Genomic DNA, 15,701 nt, shown 5'->3' on the forward strand with positions numbered 1-15,701 from the left:
CAAAGGTACAATACAGCTTTTCCTTGCCGATATCTCTCTTTTGCAAAGAGATAGGCATTGGAAAATTCAGGGCTATAACGTGTAGATGAAGCACTAATAGGAGGCTTTAAAATTTTCATTCTAGTGTCCTTCGTTTGGGAGAAACATGCAAAGGTACAATACAGCTTTTCCTTGCCGATATCTCTCTTTTGCAAAGAGATAGGCATTGGAAAATTCAGGGCTATAACGTGTAGATGAAGCACTAACAGGAGGCTTTAAAATTTTCATTCTAGTGTCTTTCGTTTGGGAGAAAAATGCAAAGGTACAATACAGCTTTTCCTTGCCGATATCTCTCTTTTGCAAAGAGCTAGGCATTGGAAAATTCAGGGCTATAACGTGTAGATGAAGCACTAATAGGAGGCTTTAAAATTTTCATTCTAGTGTCTTTCGTTTGGGAGAAAAATGCAAAAGTACAATGCTGCTTTTCCTTGCCGATATCTCTCTTTTGCAAAGAGATAGGCATTGGAAAATTCAGGGCTATAACGTGTAGATGAAGCACTAACAGGAGGCTTTAAAATTTTCATTCTAGTGTCCTTCGTTTGGGAGAAAAATGCAAAGGTACATTACAGCTTTTCCTTGCCAATATCTCTCTTTTGCAAAGAGCTAGGCATTGGAAAATTCAGGGCTATAACGTGTAGATGAAGCACTAACAGGAGGCTTTAAAATTTTCATTCTAGTGTCCTTCGTTTGGGAGAAAAATGCAAAGGTACAATACAGCTTTTCCTTGCCGATATCTCTCTTTTGCAAAGAGATAGGCATTGGAAAATTCAGGGCTATAACGTGTAGATGAAGCACTAACAGGAGGCTTTAAAATTTTCATTCTAGTGTCTTTCGTTTGGGAGAAAAATGCAAAGGTACAATACAGCTTTTCCTTGCCGATATCTCTCTTTTGCAAAGAGCTAGGCATTGGAAAATTCAGGGCTATAACGTGTAGATGAAGCACTAACAGGAGGCTTTAAAATTTTCATTCTAGTGTCTTTCGTTTGGGAGAAAAATGCAAAGGTACAATACAGCTTTTCCTTGCCGATATCTCTCTTTTGCAAAGAGATAGGCATTTGAAAATTCAGGGCTATAACGTGTAGATGAAGCACTAACAGGAGGCTTTAAAATTTTCATTCTAGTGTCCTTCGTTTGGGAGAAAAATGCAAAGGTACAATACAGCTTTTCCTTGCCGATATCTCTCTTTTGCAAAGAGATAGGCATTGGAAAATTCAGGGCTATAACGTGTAGATGAAGCACTAATAGGAGGCTTTACAATTTTCATTCTAGTGTCCTTCGTTTGGGAGAAACATGCAAAGGTACAATACAGCTTTTCCTTGCCGATATCTCTCTTTTGCAAAGAGATAGGCATTGGAAAATTCAGGGCTATAACGTGTAGATGAAGCACTAACAGGAGGCTTTAAAATTTTCATTCTAGTGTCTTTCGTTTGGGAGAAAAATGCAAAGGTACAATACAGCTTTTCCTTGCCGATATCTCTCTTTTGCAAAGAGCTAGGCATTGGAAAATTCAGGGCTATAACGTGTAGATGAAGCACTAATAGGAGGCTTTAAAATTTTCATTCTAGTGTCTTTCGTTTGGGAGAAAAATGCAAAAGTACAATGCTGCTTTTCCTTGCCGATATCTCTCTTTTGCAAAGAGATAGGCATTGGAAAATTCAGGGCTATAACGTGTAGATGAAGCACTAACAGGAGGCTTTAAAATTTTCATTCTAGTGTCCTTCGTTTGGGAGAAAAATGCAAAGGTACATTACAGCTTTTCCTTGCCAATATCTCTCTTTTGCAAAGAGCTAGGCATTGGAAAATTCAGGGCTATAACGTGTAGATGAAGCACTAACAGGAGGCTTTAAAATTTTCATTCTAGTGTCTTTCGTTTGGGAGAAAAATGCAAAGGTACAATACAGCATTTCCTTGCCGATATCTCTCTTTTGCAAAGAGATAGGCATTGGAAAATTCAGGGCTATTACGTGTAGATGAAGCACTAAAAGGAGGCTTTAAAATTTTCATTCTAGTGTCTTTCGTTTGGGAGAAAAATGTAAAAGTACAATGCCGCTTTTCCTTGCCGATATCTCTCTTTTGCAAAGAGATAGGCATTGGAAAATTCAGGGCTATAACGTGTAGATGAAGCACTAACAGGAGGCTTTAAAATTTTCATTCTAGTGTCTTTCGTTTGGGAGAAAAATGTAAAAGTACAATGCAGCTTTTCCTTGCCGATATCTCTCTTTTGCAAAGAGATAGGCATGAGAAAATTCAGGGCTATGAAGCACTAACAGGAGGCTTTAAAATTTTCATTCTAGTGTCTTTCGTTTGGGAGAAAAATGCAAAGGTACAATACAGCTTTTCCTTGCTGATATCTCTCTTTTGCTAAGAGATAGGCATTGGAAAATTCAGGGCTATAACGTGTAGATGAAGCACTAACAGGAGGCTTTAAAATTTTCATTCTAGTGTCCTTCGTTTGGGAGAAAAATGCAAAGGTACAATACAGCTTTTCCTTGCCGATATCTCTCTTTTGCAAAGAGATAGGCATTGGAAAATTCAGGGCTATAACGTGTAGATGAAGCACTAATAGGAGGCTTTAAAATTTTCATTCTAGTGTCCTTCGTTTGGGAGAAAAATGCAAAGGTACAATACAGCTTTTCCTTGCCGATATCTCTCTTTTGCAGAGATAGGCATTGGAAAATTCAGGGCTATAACGTGTAGATGAAGCACTAACAGGAGGCTTTAAAATTTTCATTCTAGTGTCTTTCGTTTGGGAGAAAAATGCAAAGGTACAATACAGCTTTTCCTTGCCGATATCTCTCTTTTGCAAAGAGCTAGGCATTGGAAAATTCAGGGCTATAACGTGTAGATGAAGCACTAACAGGAGGCTTTAAAATTTTCATTCTAGTGTCTTTCGTTTGGGAGAAAAATGCAAAGGTACAATACAGTTTTTCCTTGCCGATATCTCTCTTTTGCAAAGAGATAGGCATTGGAAAATTCAGGGCTATAACGTGTAGATGAAGCACTAACAGGAGGCTTTAAAATTTTCATTCTAGTGTCCTTCGTTTGGGAGAAAAATGCAAAGGTACAATACAGCTTTTCCTTGCCAATATCTCTCTTTTGCAAAGAGCTAGGCATTGGAAAATTCAGGGCTATAACGTGTAGATGAAGCACTAACAGGAGGCTTTAAAATTTTCATTCTAGTGTCTTTCGTTTGGGAGAAAAATGCAAAGGTACAATACAGCATTTCCTTGCCGATATCTCTCTTTTGCAAAGAGATAGGCATTGGAAAATTCAGGGCTATTACGTGTAGATGAAGCACTAAAAGGAGGCTTTAAAATTTTCATTCTAGTGTCTTTCGTTTGGGAGAAAAATGTAAAAGTACAATGCAGCTTTTCCTTGCCGATATCTCTCTTTTGCAAAGAGATAGGCATTGGAAAATTCAGGGCTATAACGTGTAGATGAAGCACTAACAGGAGGCTTTAAAATTTTCATTCTAGTGTCTTTCGTTTGGGAGAAAAATGTAAAAGTACAATGCAGCTTTTCCTTGCCGATATCTCTCTTTTGCAAAGAGATAGGCATTGGAAAATTCAGGGCTATAACGTGTATATGAAGCACTAACAGGAGGCTTTAAAATTTTCATTCTAGTGTCTTTCGTTTGGGAGAAAAATGCAAAGGTACAATACAGCTTTTCCTTGCCGATATCTCTCTTTTGTTAAGAGATAGGCATTGGAAAATTCAGGGCTATAACGTGTAGATGAAGCACTAAAAGGAGGCTTTAAAATTTTCATTCTAGTGTCCTTCGTTTGGGAGAAAAATGCAAAGGTACAATACAGCTTTTCCTTGCCGATATCTCTCTTTTGCAAAGAGATAGGCATTGGAAAATTCAGGGCTATAACGTGTAGATGAAGCACTAACAGGAGGCTTTAAAATTTTCATTCTAGTGTCTTTCGTTTGGGAGAAAAATGCAAAGGTACAATACAGCATTTCCTTGCCGATATCTCTCTTTTGCAAAGAGATAGGCATTGGAAAATTCAGGGGTATTACGGGTAGATGAAGCACTAAAAGGAGGCTTTAAAATTTTCATTCTAGTGTCTTTCGTTTGGGAGAAAAATGTAAAAGTACAATGCAGCTTTTCCTTGCCGATATCTCTCTTTTGCAAAGAGATAGGCATTGGAAAATTCAGGGCTATAACGTGTAGATGAAGCACTAACAGGAGGCTTTAAAATTTTCATTCTAGTGTCTTTCGTTTGGGAGAAAAATGCAAAGGTACAATACAGCTTTTCCTTGCCGATATCTCTCTTTTGCAAAGAGATAGGCATTGGAAAATTCAGGGCTATAACGTGTAGATGAAGCACTAACAGGAGGCTTTAAAATTTTCATTCTAGTGTCTTTCGTTTGGGAGAAAAATGCAAAGGTACAATACAGCTTTTCCTTGCCGATATCTCTCTTTTGCAAAGAGCTAGGCATTTGAAAATTCAGGGCTATAACGTGTAGATGAAGCACTAACAGTAGACTTTAAAATTTTCATTCTAGTGTCTTTCGTTTGGGAGAAAAATGCAAAGGTACAATACAGCTTTTCCTTGCCGATATCTCTCTTTTGCTAAGAGATAGGCATTGGAAAATTCAGGGCTATAACCTGTAGATGAAGCACTAAAAGGAGGCTTTAAAATTTTCATTCTAGTGTCTTTCGTTTGGGAGAAAAATGTAAAAGTACAATGCAGCTTTTCCTTGCCGATATATCTCTTTTGCAAAGAGATAGGCATTGGAAAATTCAGGGCTATAACGTGTAGATGAAGCACTAACAGGAGGCTTTAAAATTTTCATTCTAGTGTCTTTCGTTTGGGAGAAAAATGCAAAGGTACAATACAGCTTTTCCTTGCCGATATCTCTCTTTTGCTAAGAGATAGGCATTGGAAAATTCAGGGCTATAACGTGTAGATGAAGCACTAAAAGGAGGCTTTAAAATTTTCACTCTAGTGTCCTTCGTTTGGGAGAAAAATGCAAAGGTACAATACAGCTTTTCCTTGCCGATATCTCTCTTTTGCAAAGAGATAGGCATTGGAAAATTCAGGGCTATAACGTGTAGATGAAGCACTAACAGTAGACTTTAAAATTTTCATTCTAGTGTCTTTCGTTTGGGAGAAAAATGCAAAGGTACAATACAGCTTTTCCTTGCCAATATCTCTCTTTTGCAAAGAGCTAGGCATTGGAAAATTCAGGGCTATAACGTGTAGATGAAGCACTAACAGGAGGCTTTAAAATTTTCATTCTAGTGTCTTTCGTTTGGGAGAAAAATGCAAAGGTACAATACAGTTTTTCCTTGCCGATATCTCTCTTTTGCAAAGAGATAGGCATTGGAAAATTCAGGGCTATAACGTGTAGATGAAGCACTAACAGGAGGCTTTAAAATTTTCATTCTAGTGTCTTTCGTTTGGGAGAAAAATGCAAAGGTACAATACAGCTTTTCCTTGCCGATATCTCTCTTTTGCAAAGAGATAGGCATTTGAAAATTCAGGGCTATAACGTGTAGATGAAGCACTAACAGGAGGCTTTAAAATTTTCATTCTAGTGTCCTTCGTTTGGGAGAAAAATGCAAAGGTACAATACAGCTTTTCCTTGCCGATATCTCTCTTTTGCAAAGAGATAGGCATTGGAAAATTCAGGGCTATAACGTGTAGATGAAGCACTAATAGGAGGCTTTAAAATTTTCATTCTAGTGTCCTTCGTTTGGGAGAAACATGCAAAGGTACAATACAGCTTTTCCTTGCCGATATCTCTCTTTTGCAAAGAGATAGGCATTGGAAAATTCAGGGCTATAACGTGTAGATGAAGCACTAACAGGAGGCTTTAAAATTTTCATTCTAGTGTCTTTCGTTTGGGAGAAAAATGCAAAGGTACAATACAGCTTTTCCTTGCCGATATCTCTCTTTTGCAAAGAGCTAGGCATTGGAAAATTCAGGGCTATAACGTGTAGATGAAGCACTAATAGGAGGCTTTAAAATTTTCATTCTAGTGTCTTTCGTTTGGGAGAAAAATGCAAAAGTACAATGCTGCTTTTCCTTGCCGATATCTCTCTTTTGCAAAGAGATAGGCATTGGAAAATTCAGGGCTATAACGTGTAGATGAAGCACTAACAGGAGGCTTTAAAATTTTCATTCTAGTGTCCTTCGTTTGGGAGAAAAATGCAAAGGTACATTACAGCTTTTCCTTGCCAATATCTCTCTTTTGCAAAGAGCTAGGCATTGGAAAATTCAGGGCTATAACGTGTAGATGAAGCACTAACAGGAGGCTTTAAAATTTTCATTCTAGTGTCTTTCGTTTGGGAGAAAAATGCAAAGGTACAATACAGCATTTCCTTGCCGATATCTCTCTTTTGCAAAGAGATAGGCATTGGAAAATTCAGGGCTATTACGTGTAGATGAAGCACTAAAAGGAGGCTTTAAAATTTTCATTCTAGTGTCTTTCGTTTGGGAGAAAAATGTAAAAGTACAATGCCGCTTTTCCTTGCCGATATCTCTCTTTTGCAAAGAGATAGGCATTGGAAAATTCAGGGCTATAACGTGTAGATGAAGCACTAACAGGAGGCTTTAAAATTTTCATTCTAGTGTCTTTCGTTTGGGAGAAAAATGTAAAAGTACAATGCAGCTTTTCCTTGCCGATATCTCTCTTTTGCAAAGAGATAGGCATGAGAAAATTCAGGGCTATGAAGCACTAACAGGAGGCTTTAAAATTTTCATTCTAGTGTCTTTCGTTTGGGAGAAAAATGCAAAGGTACAATACAGCTTTTCCTTGCTGATATCTCTCTTTTGCTAAGAGATAGGCATTGGAAAATTCAGGGCTATAACGTGTAGATGAAGCACTAACAGGAGGCTTTAAAATTTTCATTCTAGTGTCCTTCGTTTGGGAGAAAAATGCAAAGGTACAATACAGCTTTTCCTTGCCGATATCTCTCTTTTGCAAAGAGATAGGCATTGGAAAATTCAGGGCTATAACGTGTAGATGAAGCACTAATAGGAGGCTTTAAAATTTTCATTCTAGTGTCCTTCGTTTGGGAGAAAAATGCAAAGGTACAATACAGCTTTTCCTTGCCGATATCTCTCTTTTGCAGAGATAGGCATTGGAAAATTCAGGGCTATAACGTGTAGATGAAGCACTAACAGGAGGCTTTAAAATTTTCATTCTAGTGTCTTTCGTTTGGGAGAAAAATGCAAAGGTACAATACAGCTTTTCCTTGCCGATATCTCTCTTTTGCAAAGAGCTAGGCATTGGAAAATTCAGGGCTATAACGTGTAGATGAAGCACTAACAGGAGGCTTTAAAATTTTCATTCTAGTGTCTTTCGTTTGGGAGAAAAATGCAAAGGTACAATACAGTTTTTCCTTGCCGATATCTCTCTTTTGCAAAGAGATAGGCATTGGAAAATTCAGGGCTATAACGTGTAGATGAAGCACTAACAGGAGGCTTTAAAATTTTCATTCTAGTGTCCTTCGTTTGGGAGAAAAATGCAAAGGTACAATACAGCTTTTCCTTGCCAATATCTCTCTTTTGCAAAGAGCTAGGCATTGGAAAATTCAGGGCTATAACGTGTAGATGAAGCACTAACAGGAGGCTTTAAAATTTTCATTCTAGTGTCTTTCGTTTGGGAGAAAAATGCAAAGGTACAATACAGCATTTCCTTGCCGATATCTCTCTTTTGCAAAGAGATAGGCATTGGAAAATTCAGGGCTATTACGTGTAGATGAAGCACTAAAAGGAGGCTTTAAAATTTTCATTCTAGTGTCTTTCGTTTGGGAGAAAAATGTAAAAGTACAATGCAGCTTTTCCTTGCCGATATCTCTCTTTTGCAAAGAGATAGGCATTGGAAAATTCAGGGCTATAACGTGTAGATGAAGCACTAACAGGAGGCTTTAAAATTTTCATTCTAGTGTCTTTCGTTTGGGAGAAAAATGTAAAAGTACAATGCAGCTTTTCCTTGCCGATATCTCTCTTTTGCAAAGAGATAGGCATTGGAAAATTCAGGGCTATAACGTGTATATGAAGCACTAACAGGAGGCTTTAAAATTTTCATTCTAGTGTCTTTCGTTTGGGAGAAAAATGCAAAGGTACAATACAGCTTTTCCTTGCCGATATCTCTCTTTTGTTAAGAGATAGGCATTGGAAAATTCAGGGCTATAACGTGTAGATGAAGCACTAAAAGGAGGCTTTAAAATTTTCATTCTAGTGTCCTTCGTTTGGGAGAAAAATGCAAAGGTACAATACAGCTTTTACTTGCCGATATCTCTCTTTTGCAAAGAGATAGGCATTGGAAAATTCAGGGCTATAACGTGTAGATGAAGCACTAACAGGAGGCTTTAAAATTTTCATTCTAGTGTCTTTCGTTTGGGAGAAAAATGCAAAGGTACAATACAGCATTTCCTTGCCGATATCTCTCTTTTGCAAAGAGATAGGCATTGGAAAATTCAGGGGTATTACGGGTAGATGAAGCACTAAAAGGAGGCTTTAAAATTTTCATTCTAGTGTCTTTCGTTTGGGAGAAAAATGTAAAAGTACAATGCAGCTTTTCCTTGCCGATATCTCTCTTTTGCAAAGAGATAGGCATTGGAAAATTCAGGGCTATAACGTGTAGATGAAGCACTAACAGGAGGCTTTAAAATTTTCATTCTAGTGTCTTTCGTTTGGGAGAAAAATGCAAAGGTACAATACAGCTTTTCCTTGCCGATATCTCTCTTTTGCAAAGAGATAGGCATTGGAAAATTCAGGGCTATAACGTGTAGATGAAGCACTAACAGGAGGCTTTAAAATTTTCATTCTAGTGTCTTTCGTTTGGGAGAAAAATGCAAAGGTACAATACAGCTTTTCCTTGCCGATATCTCTCTTTTGCAAAGAGCTAGGCATTTGAAAATTCAGGGCTATAACGTGTAGATGAAGCACTAACAGTAGACTTTAAAATTTTCATTCTAGTGTCTTTCGTTTGGGAGAAAAATGCAAAGGTACAATACAGCTTTTCCTTGCCGATATCTCTCTTTTGCTAAGAGATAGGCATTGGAAAATTCAGGGCTATAACCTGTAGATGAAGCACTAAAAGGAGGCTTTAAAATTTTCATTCTAGTGTCTTTCGTTTGGGAGAAAAATGTAAAAGTACAATGCAGCTTTTCCTTGCCGATATATCTCTTTTGCAAAGAGATAGGCATTGGAAAATTCAGGGCTATAACGTGTAGATGAAGCACTAACAGGAGGCTTTAAAATTTTCATTCTAGTGTCTTTCGTTTGGGAGAAAAATGCAAAGGTACAATACAGCTTTTCCTTGCCGATATCTCTCTTTTGCTAAGAGATAGGCATTGGAAAATTCAGGGCTATAACGTGTAGATGAAGCACTAAAAGGAGGCTTTAAAATTTTCACTCTAGTGTCCTTCGTTTGGGAGAAAAATGCAAAGGTACAATACAGCTTTTCCTTGCCGATATCTCTCTTTTGCAAAGAGATAGGCATTGGAAAATTCAGGGCTATAACGTGTAGATGAAGCACTAATAGGAGGCTTTAAAATTTTCATTCTAGTGTCCTTCGTTTGGGAGAAAAATGCAAAGGTACAATACAGCTTTTCCTTGCCGATATCTCTCTTTTGCAAAGAGATAGGCATTGGAAAATTCAGGGCTATAACGTGTAGATGAAGCACTAACAGGAGGCTTTAAAATTTTCATTCTAGTGTCTTTCGTTTGGGAGAAAAATGCAAAGGTACAATACAGCTTTTCCTTGCCGATATCTCTCTTTTGCAAAGAGCTAGGCATTGGAAAATTCAGGGCTATAACGTGTAGATGAAGCACTAACAGTAGACTTTAAAATTTTCATTCTAGTGTCTTTCGTTTGGGAGAAAAATGCAAAGGTACAATACAGCTTTTCCTTGCCAATATCTCTCTTTTGCAAAGAGCTAGGCATTGGAAAATTCAGGGCTATAACGTGTAGATGAAGCACTAACAGGAGGCTTTAAAATTTTCATTCTAGTGTCTTTCGTTTGGGAGAAAAATGCAAAGGTACAATACAGTTTTTCCTTGCCGATATCTCTCTTTTGCAAAGAGGTAGGCATTGGAAAATTCAGGGCTATAACGTGTAGATGAAGCACTAACAGGAGGCTTTAAAATTTTCATTCTAGTGTCTTTCGTTTGGGAGAAAAATGCAAAGGTACAATACAGCTTTTCCTTGCCGATATCTCTCTTTTGCAAAGAGATAGGCATTTGAAAATTCAGGGCTATAACGTGTAGATGAAGCACTAACAGAAGGCTTTAAAATTTTCATTCTAGTGTCCTTCGTTTGGGAGAAAAATGCAAAGGTACAATACAGCTTTTCCTTGCCGATATCTCTCTTTTGCAAAGAGATAGGCATTGGAAAATTCAGGGCTATAACGTGTAGATGAAGCACTAATAGGAGGCTTTAAAATTTTCATTCTAGTGTCCTTCGTTTGGGAGAAACATGCAAAGGTACAATACAGCTTTTCCTTGCCGATATCTCTCTTTTGCAAAGAGATAGGCATTGGAAAATTCAGGGCTATAACGTGTAGATGAAGCACTAACAGGAGGCTTTAACATTTTCATTCTAGTGTCTTTCGTTTGGGAGAAAAATGCAAAGGTACAATACAGCTTTTCCTTGCCGATATCTCTCTTTTGCAAAGAGCTAGGCATTGGAAAATTCAGGGCTATAACGTGTAGATGAAGCACTAATAGGAGGCTTTAAAATTTTCATTCTAGTGTCTTTCGTTTGGGAGAAAAATGCAAAAGTACAATGCTGCTTTTCCTTGCCGATATCTCTCTTTTGCAAAGAGATAGGCATTGGAAAATTCAGGGCTATTACGTGTAGATGAAGCACTAACAGGAGGCTTTAAAATTTTCATTCTAGTGTCCTTCGTTTGGGAGAAAAATGCAAAGGTACAATACAGCTTTTCCTTGCCAATATCTCTCTTTTGCAAAGAGCTAGGCATTGGAAAATTCAGGGCTATTACGTGTAGATGAAGCACTAACAGGAGGCTTTAAAATTTTCATTCTAGTGTCTTTCGTTTGGGAGAAAAATGCAAAGGTACAATACAGCATTTCCTTGCCGATATCTCTCTTTTGCAAAGAGATAGGCATTGGAAAATTCAGGGCTATTACGTGTAGATGAAGCACTAAAAGGAGGCTTTAAAATTTTCATTCTAGTGTCTTTCGTTTGGGAGAAAAATGTAAAAGTACAATGCAGCTTTTCCTTGCCGATATCTCTCTTTTGCAAAGAGATAGGCATTGGAAAATTCAGGGCTATAACGTGTAGATGAAGCACTAACAGGAGGCTTTAAAATTTTCATTCTAGTGTCTTTCGTTTGGGAGAAAAATGTAAAAGTACAATGCTGCTTTTCCTTGCCGATATCTCTCTTTTGCAAAGAGATAGGCATGAGAAAATTCAGGGCTATAACGTGTATATGAAGCACTAACAGGAGGCTTTAAAATTTTCATTCTAGTGTCTTTCGTTTGGGAGAAAAATGCAAAGGTACAATACAGCTTTTCCTTGCCGATATCTCTCTTTTGCTAAGAGATAGGCATTGGAAAATTCAGGTCTATAACGTGTAGATGAAGCACTAACAGGAGGCTTTAAAATTTTCATTCTAGTGTCCTTCGTTTGGGAGAAAAATGCAAAAGTACAATACAGCTTTTCCTTGCCGATATCTCTCTTTTGCAAAGAGATAGGCATTGGAAAATTCAGGGCTATAACGTGTAGATGAAGCACTAATAGGAGGCTTTAAAATTTTCATTCTAGTGTCCTTCGTTTGGGAGAAAAATGCAAAGGTACAATACAGCTTTTCCTTGCCGATATCTCTCTTTTGCAAAGAGATAGGCATTGGAAAATTCAGGGCTATAACGTGTAGATGAAGCACTAACAGGAGGCTTTAAAATTTTCATTCTAGTGTCTTTCGTTTGGGAGAAAAATGCAAAGGTACAATACAGCTTTTCCTTGCCGATATCTCTCTTTTGCAAAGAGCTAGGCATTGGAAAATTCAGGGCTATAACGTGTAGATGAAGCACTAACAGTAGACTTTAAAATTTTCATTCTAGTGTCTTTCGTTTGGGAGAAAAATGCAAAGGTACAATACAGCTTTTCCTTGCCAATATCTCTCTTTTGCAAAGAGCTAGGCATTGGAAAATTCAGGGCTATAACGTGTAGATGAAGCACTAACAGGAGGCTTTAAAATTTTCATTCTAGTGTCTTTCTTTTGGGAGAAAAATGCAAAGGTACAATACAGTTTTTCCTTGCCGATATCTCTCTTTTGCAAAGAGATAGGCATTGGAAAATTCAGGGCTATAACGTTTAGATGAAGCACTAACAGGAGGCTTTAAAATTTTCATTCTAGTGTCTTTCGTTTGGGAGAAAAATGCAAAGGTACAATACAGTTTTTCCTTGCCGATATCTCTCTTTTGCAAAGAGATAGGCATTGGAAAATTCAGGGCTATAACGTTTAGATGAAGCACTAACAGGAGGCTTTAAAATTTTCATTCTAGTGTCTTTCTTTTGGGAGAAAAATGCAAAGGTACAACACAGCATTTCCTTGCCGATATCTCTCTTTTGCAAAGAGATAGGCATTGGAAAATTCAGGGCTATTACGTGTAGATGAAGCACTAAAAGGAGGCTTTAAAATTTTCATTCTATTGTCTTTCGTTTGGGAGAAAAATGTAAAAGTACAATGCAGCTTTTCCTTGCCGATATCTCTCTTTTGCAAAGAGATAGGCATTGGAAAATTCAGGGCTATAACGTGTAGATGAAGCACTAACAGGAGGCTTTAAAATTTTCATTCTAGTGTCTTTCGTTTGGGAGAAAAATGCAAAGGTACAATACAGTTTTTCCTTGCCGATATCTCTCTTTTGCAAAGAGATAGGCATTGGAAAATTCAGGGCTATAACGTGTAGATGAAGCACTAACAGGAGGCTTTAAAATTTTCATTCTAGTGTCTTTCGTTTGGGAGAAAAATGTAAAAGTACAATGCAGCTTTTCCTTGCCGATATCTCTCTTTTGCAAAGAGATAGGCATGAGAAAATTCAGGGCTATAACGTGTATATGAAGCACTAACAGGAGGCTTTAAAATTTTCATTCTAGTGTCTTTCGTTTGGGAGAAAAATGCAAAGGTACAATACAGCTTTTCCTTGCCGATATCTCTCTTTTGCTAAGAGATAGGCATTGGAAAATTCAGGGCTATAACGTGTAGATGAAGCACTAACAGGAGGCTTTAAAATTTTCATTCTAGTGTCCTTCGTTTGGGAGAAAAATGCAAAGGTACAATACAGCTTTTCCTTGCCGATATCTCTCTTTTGCAAAGAGATAGGCATTGGAAAATTCAGGGCTATAACGTGTAGATGAAGCACTAATAGGAGGCTTTAAAATTTTCATTCTAGTGTCCTTCGTTTGGGAGAAAAATGCAAAGGTACAATACAGCTTTTCCTTGCCGATATCTCTCTTTTGCAAAGAGATAGGCATTGGAAAATTCAGGGCTATAACGTGTAGATGAAGCACTAACAGGAGGCTTTAAAATTTTCATTCTAGTGTCTTTCGTTTGGGAGAAAAATGCAAAGGTACAATACAGCTTTTCCTTGCCGATATCTCTCTTTTGCAAAGAGCTAGGCATTGGAAAATTCAGGGCTATAACGTGTAGATGAAGCACTAACAGTAGACTTTAAAATTTTCATTCTAGTGTCTTTCGTTTGGGAGAAAAATGCAAAGGTACAATACAGCTTTTCCTTGCCAATATCTCTCTTTTGCAAAGAGCTAGGCATTGGAAAATTCAGGGCTATAACGTGTAGATGAAGCACTAACAGGAGGCTTTAAAATTTTCATTCTAGTGTCTTTCGTTTGGGAGAAAAATGCAAAGGTACAATACAGTTTTTCCTTGCCGATATCTCTCTTTTGCAAAGAGATAGGCATTGGAAAATTCAGGGCTATAACGTTTAGATGAAGCACTGACAGGAGGCTTTAAAATTTTCATTCTAGTGTCTTTCGTTTGGGAGAAAAATGCAAAGGTACAATACAGCTTTTCCTTGCCGATATCTCTCTTTTGCAAAGAGATAGGCATTTGAAAATTCAGGGCTATAACGTGTAGATGAAGCACTAACAGGAGGCTTTAAAATTTTCATTCTAGTGTCCTTCGTTTGGGAGAAAAATGCAAAGGTACATTACAGCTTTTCCTTGCCGATATCTCTCTTTTGCAAAGAGATAGGCATTGGAAAATTCAGGGCTATAACGTGTAGATGAAGCACTAACAGGAGGCTTTAAAATTTTCATTCTAGTGTCTTTCGTTTGGGAGAAAAATGCAAAGGTACAATACAGCTTTTCCTTGCCAATATCTCTCTTTTGCAAAGAGCTAGGCATTGGAAAATTCAGGGCTATAACGTGTAGATGAAGCACTAACAGGAGGCTTTAAAATTTTCATTCTAGTGTCTTTCGTTTGGGAGAAAAATGCAAAGGTACAATACAGCATTTCCTTGCCGATATCTCTCTTTTGCAAAGAGATAGGCATTGGAAAATTCAGGGCTATTACGTGTAGATGAAGCACTAAAAGGAGGCTTTAAAATTTTCATTCTAGTGTCTTTCGTTTGGGAGAAAAATGTAAAAGTACAATGCAGCTTTTCCTTGCCGATATCTCTCTTTTGCAAAGAGATAGGCATTGGAAAATTCAGGGCTATAACGTGTAGATGAAGCACTAACAGGAGGCTTTAAAATTTTCATTCTAGTGTCTTTCGTTTGGGAGAAAAATGCAAAGGTACAATACAGTTTTTCCTTGCCGATATCTCTCTTTTGCAAAGAGATAGGCATTGGAAAATTCAGGGCTATAACGTGTAGATGAAGCACTAATAGGAGGCTTTAAAATTTTCATTCTAGTGTCCTTCGTTTGGGAGAAAAATGCAAAGGTACAATACAGCTTTTCCTTGCCGATATCTCTCTTTTGCAAAAAGATAGGCATTGGAAAATTCAGGGCTATAACGTGTAGATGAAGCACTAACAGGAGGCTTTAAAATTTTCATTCTAGTGTCTTTCGTTTGGGAGAAAAATGCAAAGGTACAATACAGCTTTTCCTTGCCGATATCTCTCTTTTGCAAAGAGATAGGCATTGGAAAATTCAGGGCTATAACGTGTAGATGAAGCACTAACAGGAGGCTTTAAAATTTTCATTCTAGTGTCTTTCGTTTGGGAGAAAAATGCAAAGGTACAATACAGCTTTTCCTTGCCGATATCTCTCTTTTGCAAAGAGATAGGCATGAGAAAATTCAGGGCTATAACGTGTATATGAAGCACTAACAGGAGGCTTTAAAATTTTCATTCTAGTGTCTTTCGTTTGGGAGAAAAATGCAAAGGTACAATACAGCTTTTCCTTGCCGATATCTCTCTTTTGCTAAGAGAGGCATTGGAAAATTCAGGGCTATAACGTGTAGATGAAGCACTAACAGGAGGCTTTAAAATTTTCATTCTAGTGTCCTTCGTTTGGGAGAAAAATGCAAAGGTACAATACAGCTTTTCCTTGCCGATATCTCTCTTTTGCAAAGAGATAGGCATTGGAAAATTCAGGGCTATAACGTGTAGATGAAGCACTAATAGGAGGCTTTAAAATTTTCATTCTAGTGTCCTTCGTTTGGGAGAAAAATGCAAAGGTACAATACAGCTTTTCCTTGCCGATATCTCTCTTT

The sequence above is a fragment of the Pseudophryne corroboree genome, unplaced genomic scaffold, assembly GCF_028390025.1.
Source record: "Pseudophryne corroboree isolate aPseCor3 unplaced genomic scaffold, aPseCor3.hap2 scaffold_223, whole genome shotgun sequence".
In the NCBI taxonomy this organism is placed as follows: domain Eukaryota; kingdom Metazoa; phylum Chordata; class Amphibia; order Anura; family Myobatrachidae; genus Pseudophryne; species Pseudophryne corroboree.